Raw genomic sequence first — 12,824 nt, forward strand, 5'->3', positions numbered from 1 at the left:
GTCTGTCCATGTCCCCTGCCCATTTCTTGATTGGATTATTTGTTCTTTGGGTGTTGAGTTTGATAATCTCCATAGATTTTGGATACTAGCTCTTTATCTGAAATATTGTTTGCAAATATTCTCTCCCATTCTATCAATTGTCTTTTGGTTTTGTAGACTGTTTCCTTTGCTGTGTAGAAGTTTTGGATCTTGAGGAAGTAACAGTAGTTCATTTTTGCCCTTGCTTCCCTTGCCTTTGGCGATGTTTCTAGGAAGAAGTTGCTGCAGCTGAGGTCAAAGAGGTTGCTGCCTGTGTTCTCCTCAAGGATTTTGATGGATTCCTCTCACATTGAGGTCTTTCATCCACTTGGAGTCTATTTTCGTGTGTGGTGTAAGGAAATGGTTCAGTTTCATTCTTCTGCAAGGGGTTGACCAACTTTCCCAGCACCATTTGTTTTAGAGAGTGTCTTTTTTCCACTGGACATTCTTTCTTGCTTTGTCCAAGATTAGTTGACCGTAGAGTTGAAGATCTATTTTTGGGCTTTCTATTCTGTTCCATTGATCTATGCATCTGTTTTTATGCCAGTATCATACTGTCTTGGTGATGACAGCTTTGTAATAGAGCTTGAAGTCTGAATTGTGATGCCAGCAACTTTGGCATCCTTTTTCAATATTCCTCTGGCTATTTAGGGTCTTTTCTGGTTCCATATAAATTTTAGGATTATTTGTTCCATTTCTTTGAGAAAAATGGATGGTATTTTGATAGGGATTGCATTAAATATGTAGATTGCCTTACGTAGCATAGACATTTTCACAATATTTGTTCTTCCAATCCACGAGCATGGAACATTTTTCCATTTCTTTGTGTCTTCCTCAGTTTCTTTCATGCGTACTTCATAGTTTTCTGAGTATAGATTCTTTGCCTCTTTGGCTAGGTTTATTCCTAGGTATCTTATGGTTTTGGATGCAATTGTAAATGGGATCAGCTCCTTAATTTCTCTTTCTTCTGTCTTGTTGTTGGTGTAAAGAAAGGCAACTGATTTCTGTGCATTGATTTTATATCCTGACACTTTACTGAATTCCCTACAAGTTCTAGCAGATTTGGAGTGGAGTCTCTTGAGTTTTCCACATAAAGTATCCTATCATCTGCAAAGAGTGAGAGTTTGACTTCTTCTTTGCCTATTCAGATGCCTTTCATTTCTTTTTGTTGTCTAATTGCTGAGGGTAGGACTTCTAGTACTATGTTGAATAGCAGTGGTGATAACAGACATCCCTGCTGTGTTCCTGACCTTAGTAGAAAAGCTCTTAGTTTTTTTCCATGAGAATGATATTCGCTATGGATTTTTCAAAGATGACTTTGATGATATTGAGGTATGTATCCTCTATCCCTATACTTTGAAGAGTTTTGATAAAGAAAGGATGCTGTACTTTGTCAAATGCTTTCCAGCATCTATTGAGAGTATTATATGGTTCTTGTTCTTTTATTAATGTATTATATCACATTGATTGATTTGTGGATGTTGAACCAACCTTGCAGCCCTGGAATAAATCCCACTTTGTCATGGTGAATAATCCTTTTAATGTACTTTTGGATCCTATTGGCTAGTATTTTGGTGAGAATTTTCACATCTGTGTTCATCAAGGATATTGGTCTGTAATTCTTTTTTGATCGGGTCTTTGTCTGGTTTGGGGATCAAGGAAATGCTGGCCTCATAAAACTAGTTTGAAAATTTTCCTTCTATTTCTATTTTTTGGAACAGTTTCAGGAGAATAGGAATTAATTCTTTTTTAAATGCTTGGTAGAGTTCCCCTGGGAAGCCATCTTGCCCTGGGCTCTTGTTTGTTGGGATATTTTTGATGACTACTTCAATCTCCTCCTGGTTATGCATCTGTTCCAGTTTTCTATTTCTTCCTGGTTCAGTTTTGGTAAGTTTATACATTTCTAGGAATGTCTGTTTCTTCCAGATTGTCAAATTTGCTAGCATGTAGTTGTTCCTAATATGTTCTTATAATTGTATTTCTTTGGTGTTGGTTGTGATCTCTCCTCTTTCATTCATGATTTTATTTATTTGGGTCCTTTCTCTTTCCTTTTTGAGAAGTCTGGCCAGGGGTTTATCACTCTTAATCCTTTCAAAGAACCAGCTCATAGTTTTGTTGATTTGTTCTACTGCGGTTTTTTGGGTTTCTATTTCATTGATTTCTGCCGTGATCTTTATTATGTCTCTTCTCCTGTTGGATTTAGTCTTTTTTTGCCCTGCTCTTGCCAGGGGCTGGGCTAAGTTCACCATCTGGAGCTTTTGTTCCCTGAACACTTCCCATTGAGTTCTGGAGGTTGGGAATGAAGATACTGGCCTCCCAATCTCTGGCCAGGAGGAGATTGGGAGCTGAGAGCTTGCGCCCTCCGAGAAGAGCACTCAATCACTCCCATCTCCCTGGTCTCCAGCCGCACTCCGAGCTTACCTGGCCATGACCAAGCATTTCTGTATCTGGCACAGAGCCCCATTTGGAATCTGCAAACCCAGCAGAGTTCCTGCTGCTCTGCTCTTCCTGTGGCTTTCCCCAGTCTGCTACTTGTGGGGTCCCTGCTCAAAGGGCAGTGGACTGATTGTGTCACAGAACACAGTTTAAGGTAATCCTGAGCTGAGAGCTCACTCCTTGGCTCCGTCTCTGTAGTTGGCTTCCCTGCTCTAATACCTGCGAGCTCTGCTACACTCAGACACCCCTGATCATTCTGTGACCCCACGGGACCTGATACCACACTGTCTCTGTGAGGACTCCACCCCAATTAGCCTCTGGAGTGATGTCCCTCAGTGAAGCAGACTTTTAAAAGTTTGAATTTTGTGCTTTATTGCTTCACCGCTTGCTGGGAGCCAGCCCCTCCCCCTGCAGGCTATCTTCCTGTCGCTTCAGATTACTTCTCTGCATGTCCTACCTTTCAGAAAGTGGTCAGTTTTTGTTTCTAGAATTGCCACTCTTCTATTCAGTCTCCTGTTGGGTTTGTAGGTGTTTGGAATGGTTTGATATCTATCTAGCTGTACTCCTGCTACCTGATGTCATCTCAGTCTGCTATTCCTCCTCATCTTGACTCCTCCATATCTCATTTTTAAAAAGTAACATACAGTGATAGAAAATACTGCACTAATATTAATCCTTAAGCCACTGAGCATATTAGGTTCGAATGTTCAAGGTAATCAGTTATAGGCAAATGATTAGTCATTTGGTCAACTTTTATATTCTAGATTCCAGAGGCTACAAGTTGTCTTTCAAGTGTGTCTTGGTTTTGACCATGAAAAGCAAGGTGATATAGTTTTTGCAATGTAGTCCCCAAGCAAATGCACATTTAAAATGAGTTTGGATGACTTCACTCATGGACAGCCTTGCATTTTGACCTTAATTCTCCTTATAGGATGCTTTTTATTACCATGTTCTTCAAGCTGTGGATTAAAGGATTTAGCACATTTGAAAATGCTATAGAATTTGAGTTTATGTCATTTTAGTTCAGAAAATATAGACAGCTGGCTTTGGCATGTATAACAGTCAGCAACCTGGAAACAAACATGCTAAGAAAGTTCAGGTGAGACTTGAAGGAAATAAAAAAGATTTCTTTGGTATTTAGTGGGTCTCATCATCAAAACAATGGTGATAATTAATATATTCCTTCTTCATTTATTCATTCCTTCATTGAATACTTATTGTGAATTTATGTATTCTAGATGTGTTCTAGGAGCTGGTGATAGATCAGTGAGTGAAAGAGACTAAAATCTTTTTCTCATTGTGCTTACTTTCTACTGGGAAGAGATTTAACAAACACAATAGTAAGAAAAGGATATGTTAACTTAAAGGATGTTCAAAGATGATCAGTCTATAGAAAAAAGAAAAGGAGGAAGATCAGTTGTGTAGAGGAAAGGGAGATCTTGGTTGTCTCAGTGAGAATGCAATTATTTGGGCAGATCTTTAAAGGAGATGTTGAATGAGCCATGTGGGTATTTGGAGAAGAAGGTCCTGGTCAAAAGAGTAACCCAGGCAAAGATCTGAGGTAGAAAATGCCAAACATGGTCAGAAAACAGTAGGTGCTGAGGAAGTGAAGGAGATGAGGTCAAGTTATGAGGGTGGCTGAGGTAGAACCATCCAAGATAAGAGTCAAGAATTTGCTAATGAGCATCAAGGCAATGCATAATTAAGCCACATGAATTTCACCTCCCAGATTTCAAATTCATTTCCTTTTCTCCATGGACACTACCTTGTTCAAGTCCAGCCTGCTTTCAGTTCTCTCCAAGGATGACCATACCTCTAACCTGGTTGGCCCTCTATCTATTACTGTATCCAACAATCCTCTCTCCACACTGTAGCCAGGCACATATAATCATGTCCTTTTGGGTTGTGAGAGACTAAAATTTTTTATATCTTATGTTTTGATTTCACTCACCTATCTAGGCTCCTGTGGTAACACATAGCTCTGTGATACCTCCCACAGCCAGAGCTGTAGAGAGACCATTCTTTTTCACAGACCTCAAGTTCTTTTTCACTTCTCCACTCCCCAGGACACCCTCTCCACACACATCATATTAACTCCTGCTTATATTTTATATATCAGCGATTAAGTCCATTTTTTCCAGAAAAATTTCCCTGCTGCCTATCATGTGAATGTTCAGTTTGCATATTATGGCTATTTTGCTGACTGTAATTGTGCTAGATTAGTTATTTAAGGTTTATGAGTTTTGCACTGTCATGAGTTTCTGTTCTTAGAAAATTTGGGGAGCTAAAACTGTATCTGCTAATTTAAAAATAGTATTTGAATATTACACTAAAATGTTTTGTTTTGGGAGGGATCCAAACTTTTAGACACATCTCTTATAGAAGAACTATGGTAAAGAATTTGTAGAAGTTGTTGGTTATTAATTCCAAAGGTTTTTGAGAAGTACTCTTAAATGCCAAGAAACTTTAAACCAGGGATAGTCAGAAAAATCCATTTGACAAAGGGAAGGGAATTACATCTCATTTCTTCAAAAAGGAAATAGAAATCCCAAAGGTCTTTACAACTGGAAAGAACTAGTCAAGGTGCTTTCATGATTTGAGGAGTGACATGCCTCTACAGACCTAACAAGCTATCTTCTGGGTTTCAGGTGAGTAAGACAAAAAGATTGAGAGGATTGAGAGGGAGGGAAATACTGAAGACTTTCCCAGAAAATAAAGGTAGCTAGAAAAGCAAACAAATATATCTTTTCAATTAGCTCTACATGCTTAAGCTAGAAAAATTGACCCTGCCAGGGACAGAAGGCTGGCTTTGAAAGCTGTCCAGAGAGGCAATTGCTGACAGACAGCTTGAAGTGCTTTTCCTGATTCTCTGTGGTGAGTCATCCTTTTATAGGGCAAAGCTCTCATCTTGGTGCAAAACAGGTCATGGCAGGTGAGTGAGTTGAGGTTGGTGCCTTGAAGAGTTAATCTTCATCACCTTTCTTTGAAGGCCTCCTCCCTGTGGTTATAGCCTTAGCCAAGCTTTTAAAGGAAAAAGCAGATAAGCAAACACAAAAGGAAACCCTTTTTTTCTCCTTCTCCTGTTATGATAGTGAAACAGAAAAATGGAAAGAAGGAAAAAGCCCACTCATTGTACTATTCCTATTATTTGCCAAATTTCCATATATCTTCATCCAATGATCATAGTTACAAGCAGTAGAGGAAAAGTTTAGCTAATGTAAGCAGAAAACACAGTTATTAAAGGGGACTAAATAGCTCACAGATTCTCTGAAATCAGGCATGGAATTGACCAACATTATGAAAAATGGTCAAAAATCCTTCTGTGGAAGTAGTCCCTGGCAGACACCACCAGCCTTTCCTGGCTCTGAGAGTGTAGTGTGTGCTGCAGATACCCCTAGTGCACCAGTACCACTGCTGATTCTAGAAATGACATTTGCTCTGCCACCAGTGCCAGCCTCACAGTGTTTAACTCTGGGAAGTTCCTCCCTTTTTGGATTGTTGGTTCCTTGTCCCAAATCCAGCATAAACACCCCCAAGTGACAAAGCCTAGGTCACACTCTGTGCTCTTGCTGCCAGGAATGCTGAAAACATGTTAGCCTCTTTTGGGGTTAGGATACCCCAAACACAGAAGAAAGGTTCAGACACTGGTTGAAAAAATATCATGAGAGGTTAATTGATTACATTTCACAGCTTCAGCTGTCCAAATGAGCATATCACCTTCCTCCCATGTTTACTCCACTCTTCCTCTAGGTTGTCAAAGTCCTGCATGGGCAGTCTGCTACCTGTATACTAATGTGAACAGGAAAGGAGGTGAAAGAAGAAAATTAGCAACAGCCAGGAGGAGAATAGCTGAAAACACTGCACTCCATTTTGTGACTGGAATATAATTACAGTATGACTTCTGTCCACTTTCCATCCCATGATCCCTCACCTTCCCCCAGCTGCAGAACTTGTTGACCTTCTTCACCCAAAGGGTCATCTAGTCTTCCTTTTAAGAAAGCAGAAATGTTGAGAGTGGGCATTAAGTATGTGGAAACATATCATGATCCTCAGAGTCTACTGGTTAAATTTCTGTTTTTCTCTTTTCCATTGCATTGACTGTATATTTTTCAGGGCAACATTTTCTCAGCCAGTGCCAGTACATTAAATCCTAGTGGGCCCCCTGGAGACCACAGGCATTCCTGATTAGTAGATGCTCACGAAGGACAATCTGGACACACAGGAGAGAGGAAAGGGCTGTTGACAAAGGGCGACATAAAAGGAAATGCTGCACTAGAGCCATGAAGGGGAAACTTGTTTTTAAAGTTGGGCACTGAGAAATATTTGAGAATAAAAATCTGATTTAGTATTTAATAACCATAAAGGCATCCTTAAAGTTTGTCTGTAAAACAAAAGCCCTTTGGGGACATCTGGGTATGAAAGGTTGTCCTGTTTCTCTGCTGGACCATAACATTTAATCTCCACAGGGCTTTAGGTTATTTAGTCACCAGGGTAGAGGTACTTAAATGCATGTGTGGAATCTTAGAACATCTGTGAACACATGTCTTTTAGTCAAAAAAACTCGATTTATCTATTTTCTCTATGCATACAAAAGCAAATCAAGGATTTTGGTAGATTTTTAATCTTAAAAGGGATGCATTTAAGTGATTTTTGACATGACAGATCTAACTATAAAAAAATGCTACTCTCTGATTTACCTTTCGGAACCTAGATCTGAGTGTTCTGGCTGTGAAAGAAACAGTTCCATATGCTGGTCACAGATTAGAACAGTTTCTCATCCTTGTTGCTATTGATGTTTTGAGCCATATACTTTGTTGTAGGGGACTGTCCTGTCCATTGTGGGGTCTTTGGTAGCACCCCTGGCCTCTATCCACTAGAACCAAGTGTCCCCCAGTGGATATAATTCCCCCCCCCCCCACCCAGTGGAGAACCACTAGGTTAGAGTATATACAACAAAGCAACCTACAAGTTATTGTTTCCCAGTGGAAGACGTCCCAACTTTTCAGCAATTTACTTTACCTGAGTAATGTGTTTATGTGGTAAGACTTGTGAATCCTCAAGCATTAGACCATTTCCTTATTTCTTTTTCTCAACAACACAAGTAAAGGCAGGAACCACTTTCACATGTTAACTAATTTGGTGCTCAGTGTTATCCCTGGGGGAAGATACTTTTATTAGGCCTATTTCAAATAAGAGTCACCAGAGCCAGAGAGGTTAAGAAACATCCTTAAGACCACACTGCTAGTAGGGCATAAAGCCAAGATTTTAAAAATTGATTTTTATTACTTTATTACATTTTTAAAAATTACTTGTGCCTGGCAAAACTTTTCCAATAGTACCAAAGTGTACATTATAAACTATAAATTTCTTCACACATCTACTGCAGTCTTCTTTCAAGGCACACATAGTATATATGTGTGTATAGTCCCCTTAAACACACTCAACCTCAAAATGATCAAATCACAGCCAATCTTGTTTTATATAGAACCTCACCATTTCCCCTTGCTTCAATCATTCTGAAGTGATATCTTACTTGAACTTCTAAAAGATAAAAACTTCTTAAATTTATAACCAAAATACTATCATTATACCTAATAAAATTTTAAAAAATCCCAAGTATTAATTATTTACTAAATGTTCTCATGACTACCTTTCTTTCACTTGCATCCTGATTTTTAAAAATATTATTTTTAAAATATGCATATATACATATATATGATATACATATATACATATATATGTATATATATTTTATTTAGAGAGAGTGAATGGAGGGGGTGGTTCAGAGGAAAAGGGAAAGGGAGAGGGAGAAAATCTCAAGCAGGTTCCTTGCTGAGGAATGTAGGGCTCCATCTCACAACCCATGAGATTATGACCTGAGCTGAAACTAAGAGCTGGATGACTGAGCCACCCAGGTACCCCTTATATCCTGGTTTTTAAAAAAATATTCTTTGTACTATATATTGGCTACATCAGGAGCAAACCTAATTAAAAGAAAATGAAATTAGAAGCAAACTGAATCTCCAGTCTGGATCACATTCTGTGTCTGGTCTGTTGAAGCTGAAGGTCATGTGCAGCTCCTGGTCCTGCTTGTGAGCTGACACCAAGCAGCCTCTACTTTATGCTGTTATCTTGTTGTCTGTTAAATCCTTAAAAAATGAGTATTATGTTTATCTTCAATTTTACCATTTCTAGCACTTTTCACATCTTTCTGTGAAATCTTTCCAAATTCTGTCTGGTATCAAGTACCCTTTGTCTGAGAAATCTCCATGAACATTTTTTGTAGTGTGGATTTTCTGGAAGTACACTCTATTCTGGTTTGTCTGATGAACTCCTGTTTCTCCTTCTTCTTTAGAAGATATTTTCTCTGGGTATAGAAATTTGAGTTGACAACTATTCTTTCTTATCAGCACTTTCTAATCATCACTCCACTGCTTTCCAGCCTGCATAGTTTCATTTTTTAACTTATACTTTTTAAGATTTTATTTTAAGTAATCTCTACACCCAGTGTAGGGCTCAAACTTACAACCCTGAGATCAAGAGTCACAAAGTCAACTGTGTCAGAGTCACCAGCAACTGAGTCGGCCAGGTGCCCCAAGCCTGCATTTTTTTTAAGATTTTATTTATTTACTTTACAGACAGAGATCACAAGTAGGCAGAGAGACAGGCAGAAAGAGAGAGAGAGAAGGGGAAGCAGGCTCCCTGCTCAACAGAGAGCCCAATGCGGGACTTGATCCCAGCACCCTGGGATCATGACCTGAGCCGAAGGCAGAGGATTTAACCCACTGAGCCACCCAGGCACCCCCAGCCTGCATATTTTTAAAGAGAAGTCTTTTAATTCATGTTTTTATTCTTTTGCATATAACATACCTGTTTTTCTTGTTACTTCCAAGATTTTCATCTTTTTTCTTTAAAGCAGTTGGAATATGATATCTCTAGTTTTTTTTTAATTTGTTTGCTTGTTTTTGTAGTTATCCTCCTTAGTGTTCTCTGAATTTCTTGTATCTGTGGTTTGATGTACTTAATGATTTATGGAAAATCTCCCATCACTATATTTTTAGATATTTATTCTTTATTCTTTTATTTCTATTCTCCTTCTGGGATTCCATTTGTATATATGTTAGTTTGATTTGTACCCTCTTATGGGCAGCCACAGCACTGCTGGCCATTTATCCTAATAAAATGAACATTTATACTCACACAAAAACTTAAATATTAGTGTTTACAAATACTTTATTTATAAAACACCATCCAGAAACAATCTGGTTCTCCTTCATAATGTGGGCAATTAAGTAAAAGTTGGTGCATACACATCATAAAATATTCATCAACAATAAAAAATAATAAACAATTGATAGATACAACTTGGATGAAGCTCCAGAGAATTATGTTGACTGAAAACGCCAGTTCTAGAAGAAATATACTAGATGATTCCATTTATATATAATTCTTGAGCTGCCAAAATTCTAGATATAGAGAACAGATAGTGGTTATCAGATGTCGAGGAGAGGGTAGGGGCTTCACGGAAGTGGTGTGGTTATAAAAGGACAACATGAGGGATTTTTGTGGTGATGGAGTATCCTTTATTATACTGATGCTAATATCTTGTGACATTATAATACCACATTGGCATATCATTAAAATTTAATACGTATATAGTTATATGCTTTTATATATCATATTATCTTTTGACATGGCAGTGTAGCTTTGCAGGATGTTACTTACCATGGGGAAACTGGGAAAAGGCACAAGGATACTTGTATAGTATTTCTTAAAACAGCATGTATATCCATAATGATCTTAAGTACAATGTTTAATTAAAAATAAACTTTTAATCCCTGCACAATGTATACATAAATGACATCATGTTGTGGACTTTTAATATTTTGCAATTTTGTCAATTTTATGTTTAGAAACCTAAAAAAAAACGTTTGAAGAGGGGTAGAAGTTTCACTCTTCTGTTTTATGGATCTTGGATGATCTTAATTCTTTTCCATTTTTTTTTCAGTAGTTACTAATACTTCCTTTATCAACTTTCTATACATTTAGATTTTTAAATCTATCTATGTGATGCTGTTATTTTTGGAGCTTAAATAGTATCATGAGGAATGTGCTAGGATGTCCATCAGACTTGCAATGATCACAGAAGCCTACTGGACATGGTGTGTACATCAAGGGAGGGAAGCACATCTCTTCTGTTTCCAGAAGGAGAAGTAAGGGCATCTGGAGCCAAAAGCGGAGAATTGGTGTTTCTAGCAGACTTAGATGCAGCCTCGGTCACTGCTCCCTGGATTGGGGCCTTGAAGGCTAACATCAGGTTTGGGCTCTAGGAGGACATCCTCCAACCTCAGAAGGCTAGCTTCTCTGACTGTTTGGAATGACCTAAGGCTATAATGAAGATGTGAGAGGCAGAGGGATGGAGAAGAGCCTTCCACAGGGAGAAGGGCAGGGTGGAGACCCTGTCCTGTGCATTGGGAGTGGTGGCAGCAATTAACACTGTCACACAGAAGGCTCCTGGGGGGATGTGTCAGCCCTCCTCTGCAAATACAGCTGCTGCCAAAGCTCATTAGGTCTGCGTGTGAGCTGTTTCCGAGCTCTTGTCAGCGTCCTCTTAGTAGTGTCCCTAGCAATGGCAACTAGTCCCAGGTGACTGAAGCACCCTGGGGACCCAAGGAATTTGGGGTATCTCTTCTATGTGTCCAACCCTGTGTTGGAGGGAGAGCTCTTGAGACCAGTTTGAACCTAGAGGAAAGCAGGCACATCTTCTCTGTGAGCACTGATGAACATCTGAATGGCATCCACAGCCTGTGGGAATGTGGCCGTGGCAGGGACAGAGACAGAGATGATGTGACTTGTTAGGGACTTGAATAGGAGGCACAAAATATGACTGGTGAGGTCTTCTCATCTTAAGTATTATAGCAAATGTGGTTAAATGGCTGTGTATTTTGCAGGAGCATGAAGCTTGGGTATAATTTTACAACAGGATTCTTAATTCTAAAGCTTAGTACTGATGTAGAGAGAGAAAGAAAGAGGGAAGAAGACCACAAGTATGATGATATCTTTTGTTAGATATTGATATTGACTAGCAGGTGGTGGCAATATTAGAATATAACATTTTCAGGCAAGAAAAGATACATTATCAATTGCTTTAACTCCTCCTATCTCAGGTCTTTCTGAATAGTGGCTCTCACAATATTGTATTTTTCTTTAAAAAAAAAAAAAGATAAATGAAGATGTAAGGCAATTAAGGACTTACTCAAAAATCTTTGACACTGAACTGGAGGTAAGATTCAGGTGTCCTAACTCATTCCAGGGTTGGTTTTTCTAGAACTGGCTGCAAGATTGCACTGTGGAGACTTGCCAGACAGAGGCAACTATATTGCCATGAAAACCCTCATCTTAGCCACAGGGAATAAGCAGTATAAAGAAGACAAGAATTTACATGATACCATAATAAAACAATGTCACCAAAAGTGAATGTCAGGTTCATACATGTTTGAGAAACTTGGTCTTGGTAATTAATCTCGGATTAAGTGAAAAGTCTGGTTACCAAATCTGGATAGAAGAAGTTAACAAGACCACAAAGAGAATACATTTTTTTTTTCTTTCAGGATGTCAAACCCCTCTTTGAGATACCAGCCACCCCAGCCACCCATAGGTTCTCTCTTTTCATACATGAGGATGATGCAAGCATTCCTACTCTGGATGGATGCTCTCAGTGCCTACCTCACCAACACTTCAGTCAAGAGTCAGAGAAATCTCTCCCTAAATGAAAGTGCCATTTCCATAGACAGGCCAACTTGTTGAAGGTATGGCTTCGAGTTATTTTGAGCAGTGTGAGAGAACTATCTGTAGGTTGTGGGACCTGCCTTCATGTGTTCTGCTTCTGTATTTGGAACTTTCACTTGTCCCAGACAAGACTGTTTAGCTCCCCAACATCCAAGTTCATGTCAGTTTCAGGGAAATGGATGAATTTTCTTTATTTAAATTAAAAAAAAAAACAACCCATAACTGATTAAAGTGGAGCTTTCTAATTAGTTGCACTAAGTTAGATAAAATGTGTTTTATTAGGAATCTGAACATTTGTTTTTTGTTTGCATATCTCTGTTGTAGAGAAAAAGAATTTTGGATCTATTTGCTGTTTGTATTAATAACTGGATAATGAGAGAAGGCACATGGAGGTACTTTAACTGGGGCCAAATGTTCTGTTTTAACAATGAAGAGTTGATGTCTGCATCCATGCCTAAGACCTGATTTTCCCTATAATTTCAGTGTCATTTCTGATCTCTCCTCCATTTTTAAGGGTCTCAGTTTTCTACTGTTATGTGACCTATTTTAAAGGTTCCATATATAATTTATATTTTATATTT

The sequence above is a fragment of the Mustela putorius genome, unplaced genomic scaffold, assembly GCF_011764305.1.
Source record: "Mustela putorius furo isolate JIRA1106 unplaced genomic scaffold, ASM1176430v1.1 tig00003845_pilon_pilon_pilon, whole genome shotgun sequence".
Lineage (NCBI taxonomy): Eukaryota > Metazoa > Chordata > Mammalia > Carnivora > Mustelidae > Mustela > Mustela putorius.